The 11849-nt window shown below is 48.0% G+C and overlaps 3 non-coding genes across 3 annotated transcripts; all 3 read right to left on the reverse strand.

Annotated features, from left to right (window-relative positions):
- Positions 1-2497: 2497 nt before the first annotated feature.
- Positions 2498-2591, reverse strand: TRNAY-GUA (transfer RNA tyrosine (anticodon GUA)). The gene is made up of 2 exons: positions 2555-2591; positions 2498-2533 (listed from the first exon to the last, which is right to left on the reverse strand). It is a non-coding gene; the product is annotated as a tRNA-Tyr (tRNA).
- Positions 2592-6862: 4271 nt separating this feature from the next.
- On the reverse strand, positions 6863-6956 carry TRNAY-GUA (transfer RNA tyrosine (anticodon GUA)). Its single transcript has 2 exons — positions 6920-6956; positions 6863-6898 (listed from the first exon to the last, which is right to left on the reverse strand). It is a non-coding gene; the product is annotated as a tRNA-Tyr (tRNA).
- A 2401-nt stretch (positions 6957-9357) lies between these two features.
- On the reverse strand, positions 9358-9451 carry TRNAY-GUA (transfer RNA tyrosine (anticodon GUA)). The gene is made up of 2 exons: positions 9415-9451; positions 9358-9393 (listed from the first exon to the last, which is right to left on the reverse strand). It is a non-coding gene; the product is annotated as a tRNA-Tyr (tRNA).
- Positions 9452-11849: the final 2398 nt, after the last annotated feature.

The raw sequence follows: 11849 nt of genomic DNA on the forward strand, positions 1-11849 counted from the left end.
ATACAAAATTAGCCTGGCTTGATGGCGCATGCCTGTAATCCCAGCTACTCGGGAGGCTGAGGCAGGAGAATCGCTTGAACTCGGGAGGCTGAGGCTGCAATGAGCTGAGATCATGCCATTGCACTCCAGCCTGGGCAACAAGAGCAAAACTCGGTCTCAAAAAAAAAAAAAAAACCAAAACAAACAAACAAACAAACAAAAAACCTACCAGTGGGGCAAGATATGGAGGTGAAAGACAGTGATATAGTGATATTGACAATCTTGACCCTGTGAGGGTCTAGGCTAATGTGTGTGTCTTAGTTTTTTAACAAAAAAAGCTTAAAAAGTAAAATAAAATAAAAAAATTTTAAATAAAAAAGTTTATAGAATAAGGACATAAAGAAAATATTTTTGTATAAATATACAGTGTGTGTTTTAAGCTAAGTGCTATTACAAAAGAGTAAAAAAGCTTTAAAAATTAAAAAGTTTATAAAGAAAAAGTTACAATAAACTAAGGCTAATTTATTATTGAAGAAAAAAATTAAATAAACTTTTTTTTTTTGAGACGGAGTTTTGCTCGTTGCCCAGGCTGGAGTGCAACGGCATGATCTCGGCTCACCACAAACTCTGCCTCTGGGTTCAAGCGATTCTCCTGCCTCAGCCCCTCAAGTAGCTGGGATTACAGGCATGCACCACCACGCCTGACTAATTTTTGTGTTTTTAGTAGAGACAGGGTTTCTCCATGTTGGTCAGGCTGCTTTCCAACTCCTGACCTCAGCTGATCTGCCTGCCTTGACCTCCCAAAGTGCTGGGATTACAGGTGTAAGCCACTGCGCCCGGCCCCATTTTTTATCTGTGGCTTTTCTATGTTTAGATACACACAAATACGTAACCTTGTTTTACAATTGCCTATAATACTCAGTATAGTAACATGCTGTATGGGTTTATAGCCTAGAAGTAATAAGCTACACCATATAGACTAGCTGTGTAGTCGACTATACCACCTTAGTTTGTGTAAGTATACTCCACTATGTTTGCACATAATGAAAAAGCCTGATGATGCATTTGTTAAACCATATCCTTGTTGTTAAGTGACACGTGACCATATATAAGAGGCTTGGCTGAAGACAATCTTCTAGAATATAGAACTAAGAGATGAAATATATGAGAGAAATATTAAGAGACATGGAAGTTAAATCCAGGATGCTCAACATATATCTAATAGGAACTTCAGAAAATAACAAAAATGGAGGAGATAAAATAAAGAAAGAATAAATAAGTTGTCTGAACTAAAGAAAGACACTTCTGAAATTTGGGAGACCATGCAGTGAACAGTATTAAACATAAAAATACCCACAACTATATACACCTTGGTGATGTCTCCAAAGTCCAAGAATAAAGACAAAAGCTTAAACGCTTCCTGAAATGTAGAAGAAAAAAAATTATCCATAAAATAAGAAAAATCAGTTTCATCATCAATGAAAACTCTGTGTAATAAGAACAATGTCAGTTATCTTCAGGAGTAAGAGGGAAAATGATTTTGAGCCTAGTATATTGGTTTTCTAGGGCTAACATCATAAAATACCACAGACAGGGTAGCTTTAACAACAGGAATTCATTTTCTTACAGTTCTAGAGGTTTGAAGCCCAAGATCAAGCTACTGGTTTCTGAGACCTCTCTTTGGCTTGCAGATGGCTACCTTCTCTCTGTCCTTACACAGTTCACCCTTTATTTGCATACATCTCTGGTGTCTCTCTGTGTCCAGATTTTTTCTTCTTATAAGGGTATTAGTCAGACTGGATTATGGCACACCCTAACAGCCTCTAACTTAATCACCATGTTAAAGGTGCTATCCTATAGTCACATTCTGGTGTATGGTGATTGGGGCTTTAGCATATTAAATTTTGTAAAGACACAGTTCAGCCCATAATACCTCCAATTCTATTTTCAGCATAAATAGCAGTCAAAAGAGAGTTTACAATGAGGGCACTTGGTTGGGGGGTGTTCTAGAACTTATATCTTCATTAAGATCCATGGATGCATTCTAAAGGAATTACTCAAGGTTGAACTCCTGAAAATAAAAAATAAAATCACGAAACAGTGAGATGCAAAAAATTTGTGAGCAAGGAAAGAAATAGAACTTATACGTAAATGTAAATAATTGTTAAGACATTGTTTTAATATACATGAATTCAATTTTCTAACATTTTATTCAAATATTTCATCTAGTTTCATAAGAATATCAGTTATAGTGTCACCTAATGGCCATAAAAATCAATGACTTGGAGATAAAAATCCCAGATTATATAAAAAATTTGAAGATAGTAGAGAAAGCAATGACTTGAAGAATGAGCAGACTCCCAAGGCCACAGCATAGGCTGTGGGAAGCGGGGTAATCCGGAAAGGCCTTGCTAGGTTTCGCCTGGGAGAGTGTGGTTGCTGGCTGGCAAAGCCTTTGACCAGGCAGAGATGCAGCCACGTAGTTTTGGTGCGTGCGTATGCAAAAGAATACAGCACCTCCTTCGAGCCGGAATCGAACCAGCGACCTAAGGATGTCCGCAAATGTTTCCACAGGCTACAGTCCTCCGCTCTACCAGCTGAGCTATCGAAGGGCGCACGTTTCTGTGGTTGGGTCATTGATCTTTCAGCAAATGCAAGACTCCTTGCAACTCTAGTCGTCCAATAAGCTTTAAGTTGGTTGGAACTCGCCTTGGAGAGATAATCCTGCGCCGATCGCCACCGCGCTCCTTTTGCGGCGGAACAAAATCCTCTGGGTGTGGTTGACTGGCTTCCCCCGGCATCGATAACAACGACCCATGAGGGGCGAGCCGGGTAGGGGGCGTGGGGGTAGTGGTGGGAGTGTGCTCTCACTTGCTATCTTCTTCCTCCTGTGCATCCCCCTTTCTACAGGTGAGGATGACAGACCTCAGTGGCAAAAAAAAAAAAAAAAGTGAGAGGGTGAGAGGCAGAGGGATTGGCGAGGTGGATGCAGGGTGCGGGGGTCCGGTGAGGGAAGGGTTGCTGGAGGAGAAAGGAGGAGACCTGGAATGGACACTGGTAGAAGGCTTCCAACCCCAGCCGAGCCGCAGGGTCTGGTGGTGGCCGGTAATGAGGCCCTTCCCTAACACTCTGACCTCCCTACACCTTCCACTGCTCTCCCACCCCCTCATCCCCCACCCCCGTTCTTCCTCCCGATGCGCTTTCTGCCTTCTACCCACAGTATCCTAAGTTCACTTATTGGCCCGTTGAGGTGTACTGGGAAGTGAGGGAAAGAACAAGTAGAATTAGGTGAGGAGACCCCTCCCAGGGATTGCAGAGGCACATGTGATACCCCTCCTCCCTCGGGGCCAATCTGGTGGTTGGCTTCCCTCCTCTGCAAACCGACCAGAAATATTTTGCCAGTTGCAACTTTTAGAAGTAGGACAAGGCTCTGTGGGCTCTGAAAAAGCAAAGGTGCAAGGACCAGCCTGAGCAACACGGCAAAACCTTATCTTTACAAAAATTACAAAAATTAGCTGGGTGTGGTAGCACAAGCCTGTAGTCCCAGCTACTTGGGAGGCTGAGGTGGGAGGATTGCTTGAGGCCAGGAGTTCAAGGCTACAGTGAGCTATGATTATGCCCCTGAACTCTAGCCTGGGTGACAGAAGAGACCTTGTCATAAAAAAAAAAAAAAAATAGGGGGTGGGTGAAGTAGAAGACAGAAGTGTCAGTGTTGGACTGCTTACCCTGACCCCATGTGTTTGACAATGTTTCAGATCTTATCTGGTGTGTGCCACTATATCGGGGGACCTGCCCCGATAATCACATAGGTTCTTTTCTATTTTCCTAAGTGTCGACTGGCTTGAGAAATAAAAGGACAGAGTACAAAAGAGAGAAATTTTAAAGCTGGGCGTCCGGGGGAGACATCACACATTGGTAGGATCCGTGATGCCCCACAAGCCACAAAAACCAGCAAGTTTTTATTAGGGAGTTTCAAAAGGGGAGGGAGATACGAATAGGTGTGGGTGACAGACATCAAGTACTTAACAGGGTAATAGAATATCACAAGGCAAGTGGAGACAGGGCGAGATCACAGGACCACAGGACGGAAGTGAAATTAAAATTGCTAATGAAGTTTTGGCACCATTGACATTGATAACATCTTATCAGGAGACAGGGTTTTGAGATCAACCAGTCTGACCAAAGTTTATTAGGTGGGAATTTCCTCTTCCTAATAAGCCTGGGAGCGCTATGGGAGACTGGAGTTTATTTCACCTCTGCAATCTCGACCATAAGAGACAGGTATGCCCTGGGGGGGCCAGTTCAGAGACCTACCCCTAGGTGCGCATTCTCTTTCTCAGGGATGTTCCATGCTGAGAAAAGGAATTAAACGATAATTCTCCCATTTGCTTTTGAAAGAAGAGAAATATGGCTCTGTTCTGCCCGGCTCACCGGTGGTCAGAGTTTAAGGTTATCTCTCTTATTCCCTGAACATTGCTGTTATCCTGTTCTTTTTTCAGGGTGCCCACATTTCATATGGCTCAAACACACATGCTGTACAATTTGTGCAGTTAATGCAATTATTACAGGGTTCTGGAATGATATACATCCTCCTCAACTGACAGGATTAAGAGATTAAAGTAAAGAGAGGCATAGGAAATCACAAGGGTATTGATTGGGGAAGTGATAAGTGTCCATGAAATCTTTACAATTTATGTTTAGAGATTGCAGTAAAGACAGGCTAAGAAATTACAAAAGTATTAATTTGGGGAACTAATAAATGTCCATAAAATCTTCACAATCCACATTCTTCTCTCATGGCTTCAGCCGGTCCCTCTGTTTGGGGTCCCTGACTTCCCACAACACCACTACCCCAAGACCACTGGGACACCCACCCCCCAGCTGAACTACTGGAGGTGCAGCAAGCCACATCCAAGGAACCTGGCCACCATTGAGTTTAAGTCCACTCCCTGTCTTATGGCAAGTGGGTCTGGATCTCTGAGGGCAAGGGTCAGATGCTCACAGAACCCAGCTACTCTGTCATGGTTCAAACAGGAAGAGTTGGTACCCAGGTTTCAACCTTGCTTGTGCTGGCCACCAAAGCCCATTCACTGGCTCACCTCTGATTTTCCCACCAAAACACTAAACAGAGGTTCCGAAGAACCTGGGGATCTCTATATCCCATCATGAACTTATCCAATAAGGGACAAAGGTACTACATTTCATCTGTGTTCGCTAGTCTCTGCCTTTGGTGTCGTTGGAGGCAGGGATCTCTCTGTGGCTCCAAAGCCATAGAATCATCCTGGGCACTGGCGATGCCACAGCTTGGCCTCCTTCTGTTAGCAATGAGAAGCAGGAAAGGCTGACAAAGCCAGGGGAACATTGGGGGAAATAGGGAGGTGGAGGGAGATCAGGAGCTGTTTCCCAAGAGAGAAAGACATGTGTAGTCTTCAGTTTGAGACCTGCAATGAAACAGCTCTTGTGGCCACAGCAGGTAGTGGAGGCAGGTGTCCCAGTCCCCAGAGGGTTTCAGAGGGCCACGTTCCCATGGGCCATTTGGCTTGGAGTGCTCTCTGTGATAGGTTGCATGTGTGCATCAAATCTCTGGAGATTTTTTCTGAGATGGTGAGATGAGACCAAGGAACGCTTGTTGGCTTTCTTCTCTGCCCCATACCCACAGAACCCACTCCATCTCCCTGGAGGTGAAACCCCTGTTCGTTGGAGAAAACCCAAGTCCATTTCCTACTTCATTCTCTCTGATTAGGCCTCAGCACGTTTTCCTTTGGGGTGAGGGTAGAGTCCAACTGTGCCTCTAGTCCCAAAGCTCCAAACTGCTCAGACCCACCAGGCAGTGGCCTAAGGCAGCGAATTGGTGTGCCTCTGTATAATGATAGCTGTCACTCAAGCTTTACTTCTGCTCCCTGCCACGGACCCAACAGCCTCTAACTCTCCAGGATCACTGAAGCTCTTTTCGAGCCTGCACTTTTGTACTCCCCTTCCATCTCCCTTACCCTCTCAAGTAGCAGGGCACTCAACACAGGTGTTTTTGCTGGCTTTGAACTGAATATTAGGTCCTTTCTTTTCCAGCAGGGGCCAAACTCGGCTGTAGCAGCATGAAAAGTTGTGAAGGCTCAGAAAAAGTGAGGCTTGAGGGATTTGGGGAAAGCTATGGGGATAGGGGATAGACTCACCTTGTCCTCAACCTAAAGGGCAACCTGACCTTGCTAATGGAAGTTCTTAGGATTAGGAAATTCTCAGGGTGACAGCTGTCTCCCCAAAGTAGACACAGCAAAGTGGGAATGGACATTTTCTTTATGCCCGTATAGGTCTATACATTTCCAGCCAAGGAGAATGAGAGGGGCAGGCTGAGGGCTCAGGGGAGAGAGAGAGGGAGGCAGAGACACAGAGACAAAGAGAAATATACAGAGACAGAGAAACGGTGAAAGAGAGAAAGAGAATGAGACAGAGACAAACATGAGACTGTCAGATCTCAATGCAGTGATAAAGAGCCTGAGAGGGATGAGAGTGAGAGGGTGAGTTTTCACGGAAGATACCATGGTTATCCCCACTTTACACCCTTGTCAAGTAAGCTTGACGTTCTCCAGGGAACTTGACCTTCCAGGCTTTGCCCACCTGGTCAGGAGAGCTCTGTCAAAGGTGAGCACAGCGGTTTTGTCACAGCCAGTGGAGATGCTCAAGCTCGAGAGCAGTCTGTGAAGAAAAGCGAAGGAGCACAGGGTGGGGAAGTAGGGGGCAGCATGAATAGAGGGATTAGTGGGGTCACAAAGCAGAAGCAAGGCGTGGGAAGCTAGGTGATCAGGAAAGACTTCGTGGGTGTTTTGCCCGGGAGAGTGTGGTTACTACTTGGAAGCTGCAGGGCTTTTAACCAAAAGCATCACGCACTTCCTTCGAGCCGGAATCGAACCAGCGACCTAAGGATGTCCGCAAATGTCTATACATTCTACAGTCCTCCACTCTACCAGCTGAGCTATCGAAGGGTGCATGCTGTCAAAGCTGGTTCATTGGACTTTCTGCAAACAGAGGGAGCCACATCCCTGGAATGCTTGAGGTCCAATACGCGTTGGGTTGGTTGGGACCCACCTTGGAAGAGAACCCTGCGCCGCTTGACGCCACGCCCCTTTCAGGGCGGAGCAAATCCTCTGGGCGAGGATGCCTGGTGTCTCTCGGGCTCTGACAGCCACCATCCACAAGGAGGAGCTCTCATCTGTGACAGCCTTCCTCTTCCTGAGCATCCACCTTTCTACAGGTGAGGGTGACAGCCCCCAGTGGCCTGAGAGAAAATGAGAAGGTGAGTCAGCGAGGGCACAGGGATTGGCGAGGTGGTTGGGTGGGTCTAGTCGGGGAGAGAACGCTGGAGGAGGAAAAGAGGAGAACCCTAATGGGCGCTGGATAGGCAGCTGACAACTCCAACCCAACCTCAGAGTCTGGTGCAGGTCTCTAATGGGCGCTTCCATAATAGTCTGGCCTCTCTACTCCCTCCCCTACCACACACACAGGGCCCTCCTCCCCAGGTGCCCCGCCCTTCTCCTCATAGTAGTCTATGCTCACATTTTGGTGCATTGAGGTGCACTGGGAAGTGAGGTGAGGAAATCTCTCCCAGGCTTGCAGAGGCACATGTGAGATACCCTCTTCTGCAAACAGGCCGAGAATTCCAATCAGAAGCTGCCGATTTCTGAAGTAGGGCAAAGTTCTGTGGGTTTCCTTGAAAAACAAGAAGCCAGGTAGAGGACAGAAGTGTGAGCTTTGGACTCCTTATCCTGAACCCACATCTTTGACAAAAGTTTCAGATCCCATCTGGTGTGTGCCCACCACTCCGAGACCACTGAGGCACCCTCTCTGCAGCAGAACACCTAGAGGAGGACAGGAAGCCACACCCACGGGACCTAGCCTCCATTGAGTTTATGTCCACTTCCTGTCTTATGGCAAGTGGGTGTGGATCTCCGAGAGTGAGGATCAGATCCTCACAGACATCCTGCTACTCTCTGCCATGGCACAGCTGGGAAGAGTGGGCACCTGGGCTCACCTTCACTTGTGCCAGCCACCAAACCCATTTGTTGGCTCACCTCTGGTTTTTCCCCAAAGCACTGAGCAAAGGTTCCAAGGGCTCTGGTGACTCCACGCCCCATCAGGAATATATCCAATGAAGGCCTGAGGTGCTACCTTTGGTCCCTCTTTGTTAGCTGGTCTTTGCCTTTGGTGTCATTGGAGCTGGGGTCTCTCTGTGCCTCCAGAGCCATAGAAGCATCCCAGAGCACTGGTGACACCAAAGAAGAAAGGTTGACACAGTCGGGGTGACGTGGGGGAGAATAGGCGGTGGCGGGATACCAGGAGCTGCTTTCCATGTGAAAAAGATATGTGCAGTAATATGTGCAGTATCCAGTTTGAGAGGCACAATTAAACAGTTCATGTGGACCCAGCAGGTAGTAGATGGGGCAAGCCAGTCCTAAGCAGGCTTCAGAAGGCCATGCTTTCCTGGGCCATTCAGTTTGGAGTACTCTCTGATAGGTTGCATCTTTACATCAAACATCTGGAAGCTTTTTCCAAGATTATGTGATGAGACCAAAGGATGCTCCTTGGCTTTCTTCTCTGCCACATACCCACCAAACCCACTCCAACTCCCCAGAGTTGAAGCTTCACTTGATTGATAAAGCCCAGTCCATTTCTGACTCCATTCTCTCTGACTGGGCCTCAGCACATTTTTCTTGGGAGTAGGAGAACCCAACTGTGCCTCTAGGTCCCAGAGCAAACGCTCCGAACTGCTTAGACCCACAAGGCAGTGGCCTGTCTAAGGAGGTAAATTCATGTGCCTCTGTATAATGGCAGCTGTCACTCAAGCTTTACGTCTGCTCCCTGCCGTGGACCCAATAGCCCCTAACTCTCTAGGATCACTGAAGCTGTTTTGAAGTCTGCACTTCTTTGGTACTCCCTTTCCCTTTCCCTTACCCTCCCAAGTAGGCAGGGCACTTGGTGCAGGTGTTTTTGCAGACTTTGAACTGAGTATTAGATATCCTTACTTTTCCAGCAGTAGCCAAACTTGGCTGTAGCAACATAAAAACTTGTGAAGGCTCAGGAAAGATGAAGCTTGACGGGTCTGGGACAGGGGGATGGGTGGGCAGTTTGTAAATACAAGTGGAAAGGCGTAGGATGGTGGGGGCACGAATTGGGGTCTGGCTGGGTCACAAGGCAAGGGGCACTGTTTTGCGCTGAAGACTACGAGGATTCGGGGAAGAATGAATAGGCTCCCAGGCCTGTGATCAGGAAAGGCAGGATTTTGCTGGGTTTTCCTGGGGAAAGTGTAGTTATGACTGGAAGGCTGCAAGGTCTGTGACCAGGAACAGGTGGAGCCAGGCAGCATTGTGCGCAAAAGAGTCAGGCACTTCCTTCGAGCCGGAATCGAACCAGCGACCTAAGGATGTCCACAAACGTTTCCGCAGTCTACAGTCCTCCGCTCTACCAGCTGAGCTATCGAAGGATGCACATTGTTAAGGCTGGGTCACTGGGCTTTCTGCACATGGAGGAAGCCAAGTCCCTGGACCACCGGAGATCCAATACTCGTTGAGTTAATTGGAACCCGACTTGGAAGAGAACTCTGCGCCGGTCTCCACTGCGCCCCTTTCCGGACAGAGCAAATCCTCTGGGCCGGGGGGGTGCCTGGCGTCTCTGGGGCGCTGATAGCCACGATCCACGAGGAGGAGCTCTCACCTGTGGCCTTCCTCTCCCTCTGCATCGCTCTTTCTGCGTGTGAAGATGACAGCCCTTAGTGGCCAGAGGGAAAATGAGGTAAGACGGCGAGGGCAGAGGGGTTGGTGAGACTGATGGGTGGGTCCAGTGGAGGAGAGGACACTGGAGGAGGAAAAGAGGAGAACCAGCATGGGCGTGGTGTAAGCAGCTTCCAACCCCAGCCTAGCGTCAGGGTCTGATGGAAGACCATAAGGGAGCACTGCCCTAACAGCCTGTCCTCTACTTCCCACCACCTCAAACACACTCCTCTCGACGTGCGCGGCCCTTCTACCCACAGTGTCCTATGCTCACTTTTTGGAGTATTGAGGCATAATGGGAAGAGAGGGAGGAAATGCAGGAGGATAGGTGGAGGCCAGGTATGGTGGCTCGCACCGCAATCCCAACAATTGAGCGGGCCGAGGCGAAAGGGGCGCTTGAGCGCAGGAGTTCGAGATCAGCCTGGGCAACATAGGGAGAAGCCATCTCTACAGAAAAACTTTTAAAAAGTATCCGGGTGTGGTGGCCTGCACCTGTGGTCCTGGCCACTCAGCAGGCTGAGGTGGGAGGATCATCTGAGCCCAGGTGTTCGAGGCTACAGTAAGCTGTGATCTTGCCACTGCACTCCAGCCTGGGCGACAGAGACAATTAAAAAAAAAAAAAAAAAAAGATATGTGGGGAGAGAGTAGGGCCAGGGGCTCACAGTTCACCATGTGATACCCATTACCTCTAACCCCAAAGGCCAGCATAAAAGCTTCGATCCAATCCTCTGCTACTGACCAAGAATCCTTTCCCAGAGGCTGCTGCTTTCTAAAGTAGGGGCCCCTGGAAAGAAAAAGGGGCTGATAGAGGACACCAGGTGAGCTTTGGACCCCTTACCTAGGCCCCAAATTGTTACAAAGGGTTCATATCCCATACGGTGTGTGTCCACTATCCCAAGACCACTCATCACCCACACAAACAGTGAGACAGGTACTGGTGGCACAGCAAGCTGAACCCAAAAGACCCACCCTTTATTGAGTTTATAGGGGAAAAGTCACGGTCAGGGATCACCCACACTTTTGCTGATGACCAAACACCACTCAATGGCCCACCTGTTTTTTCCCTCAAAGCACCAAGCCTAGGTTCCAAAAAACCTGGTACCGCCACATCTTATCAAGGACATATCCAGTATAGACCAAAGGTTCTACTTTGGTTTCTGTTTGCTGATCTCTGCAGCAATGTCATTCGAGGCTGGGTCTCTCTGGGGCTGCAGAGCTACAGAATGTTGCTGGGGCACTGGTGAGTCCACAGCTCTGCCCCTTTCCATCAGCAGTGGGAAGCAGGAAAGGCTGATACAACAGAGAAGAGGTAGGGAATAGGCCATAGGGGGAGAACAGGAGCTGCTTTCTAGGACGGGAAGACATGTGTAGTCTCTAGTTTGAGACGCAGAGTGAAAAAGCAGTTATGCCCATCGGGTAGGGGAGAGTGGTCACCGGGTTCCCAGAAGGCCTCTGAGAACCAAATTTCCATCACTGTTTTGCTTGCAGTGCTCTCTGTGATAATTTTCATCTGTATATCAAGTGTCTGAAGATTTTTTTTTTTTCCCAGAGCATAGGATGGGACCAGGGGACACTCATTGTGGTTCCTCTCTGGCTCATACTTTGATGAACCCACTTCATCTTCCCAGAGGTGAAGCCCAATTGGTGAAAGTCAAGCCCATTTCCTGCTTCATGCTCTCAGATTGTGCCAGCCATCTTCCTCTTGTAGAAGGCGCAACCTTCCAGCTGTGCCTGCAGAGCCCCCACATAAAAGTGAGCATGCTGCTCAGATGCAACAAGCCAGTGGCCTAAGGAGGTGAACTTGTGTACCTCTGCAAGGTGGCAGCTGCTACCCAAGCTTCAATTCTGCTCCCTGCCATGGACCCAACAGCCCCCAACCCTCCCGGGTCACTGAAGTTCTTTCCAAGTCTGCCCTTTTATACTCTCTTTCCCTCTCTCACACCTTCACAACCAGTAAGACACTTGGTATAGGTGTTTTTGCAGACTTTGAACTGAATGGAAGGTATCTTTCTTCTTCCAGCAGGAGCCCAAAGTTTACTGTAGCAACATTAAAAGTGTGAAGGCTCAGGAAATGTGAGGCTTGGTGTATGTGGGAAGGGGGCACATTTTTGT

This window comes from Pan paniscus, chromosome 15 (assembly GCF_029289425.2).
Source record: "Pan paniscus chromosome 15, NHGRI_mPanPan1-v2.0_pri, whole genome shotgun sequence".
Lineage (NCBI taxonomy): Eukaryota > Metazoa > Chordata > Mammalia > Primates > Hominidae > Pan > Pan paniscus.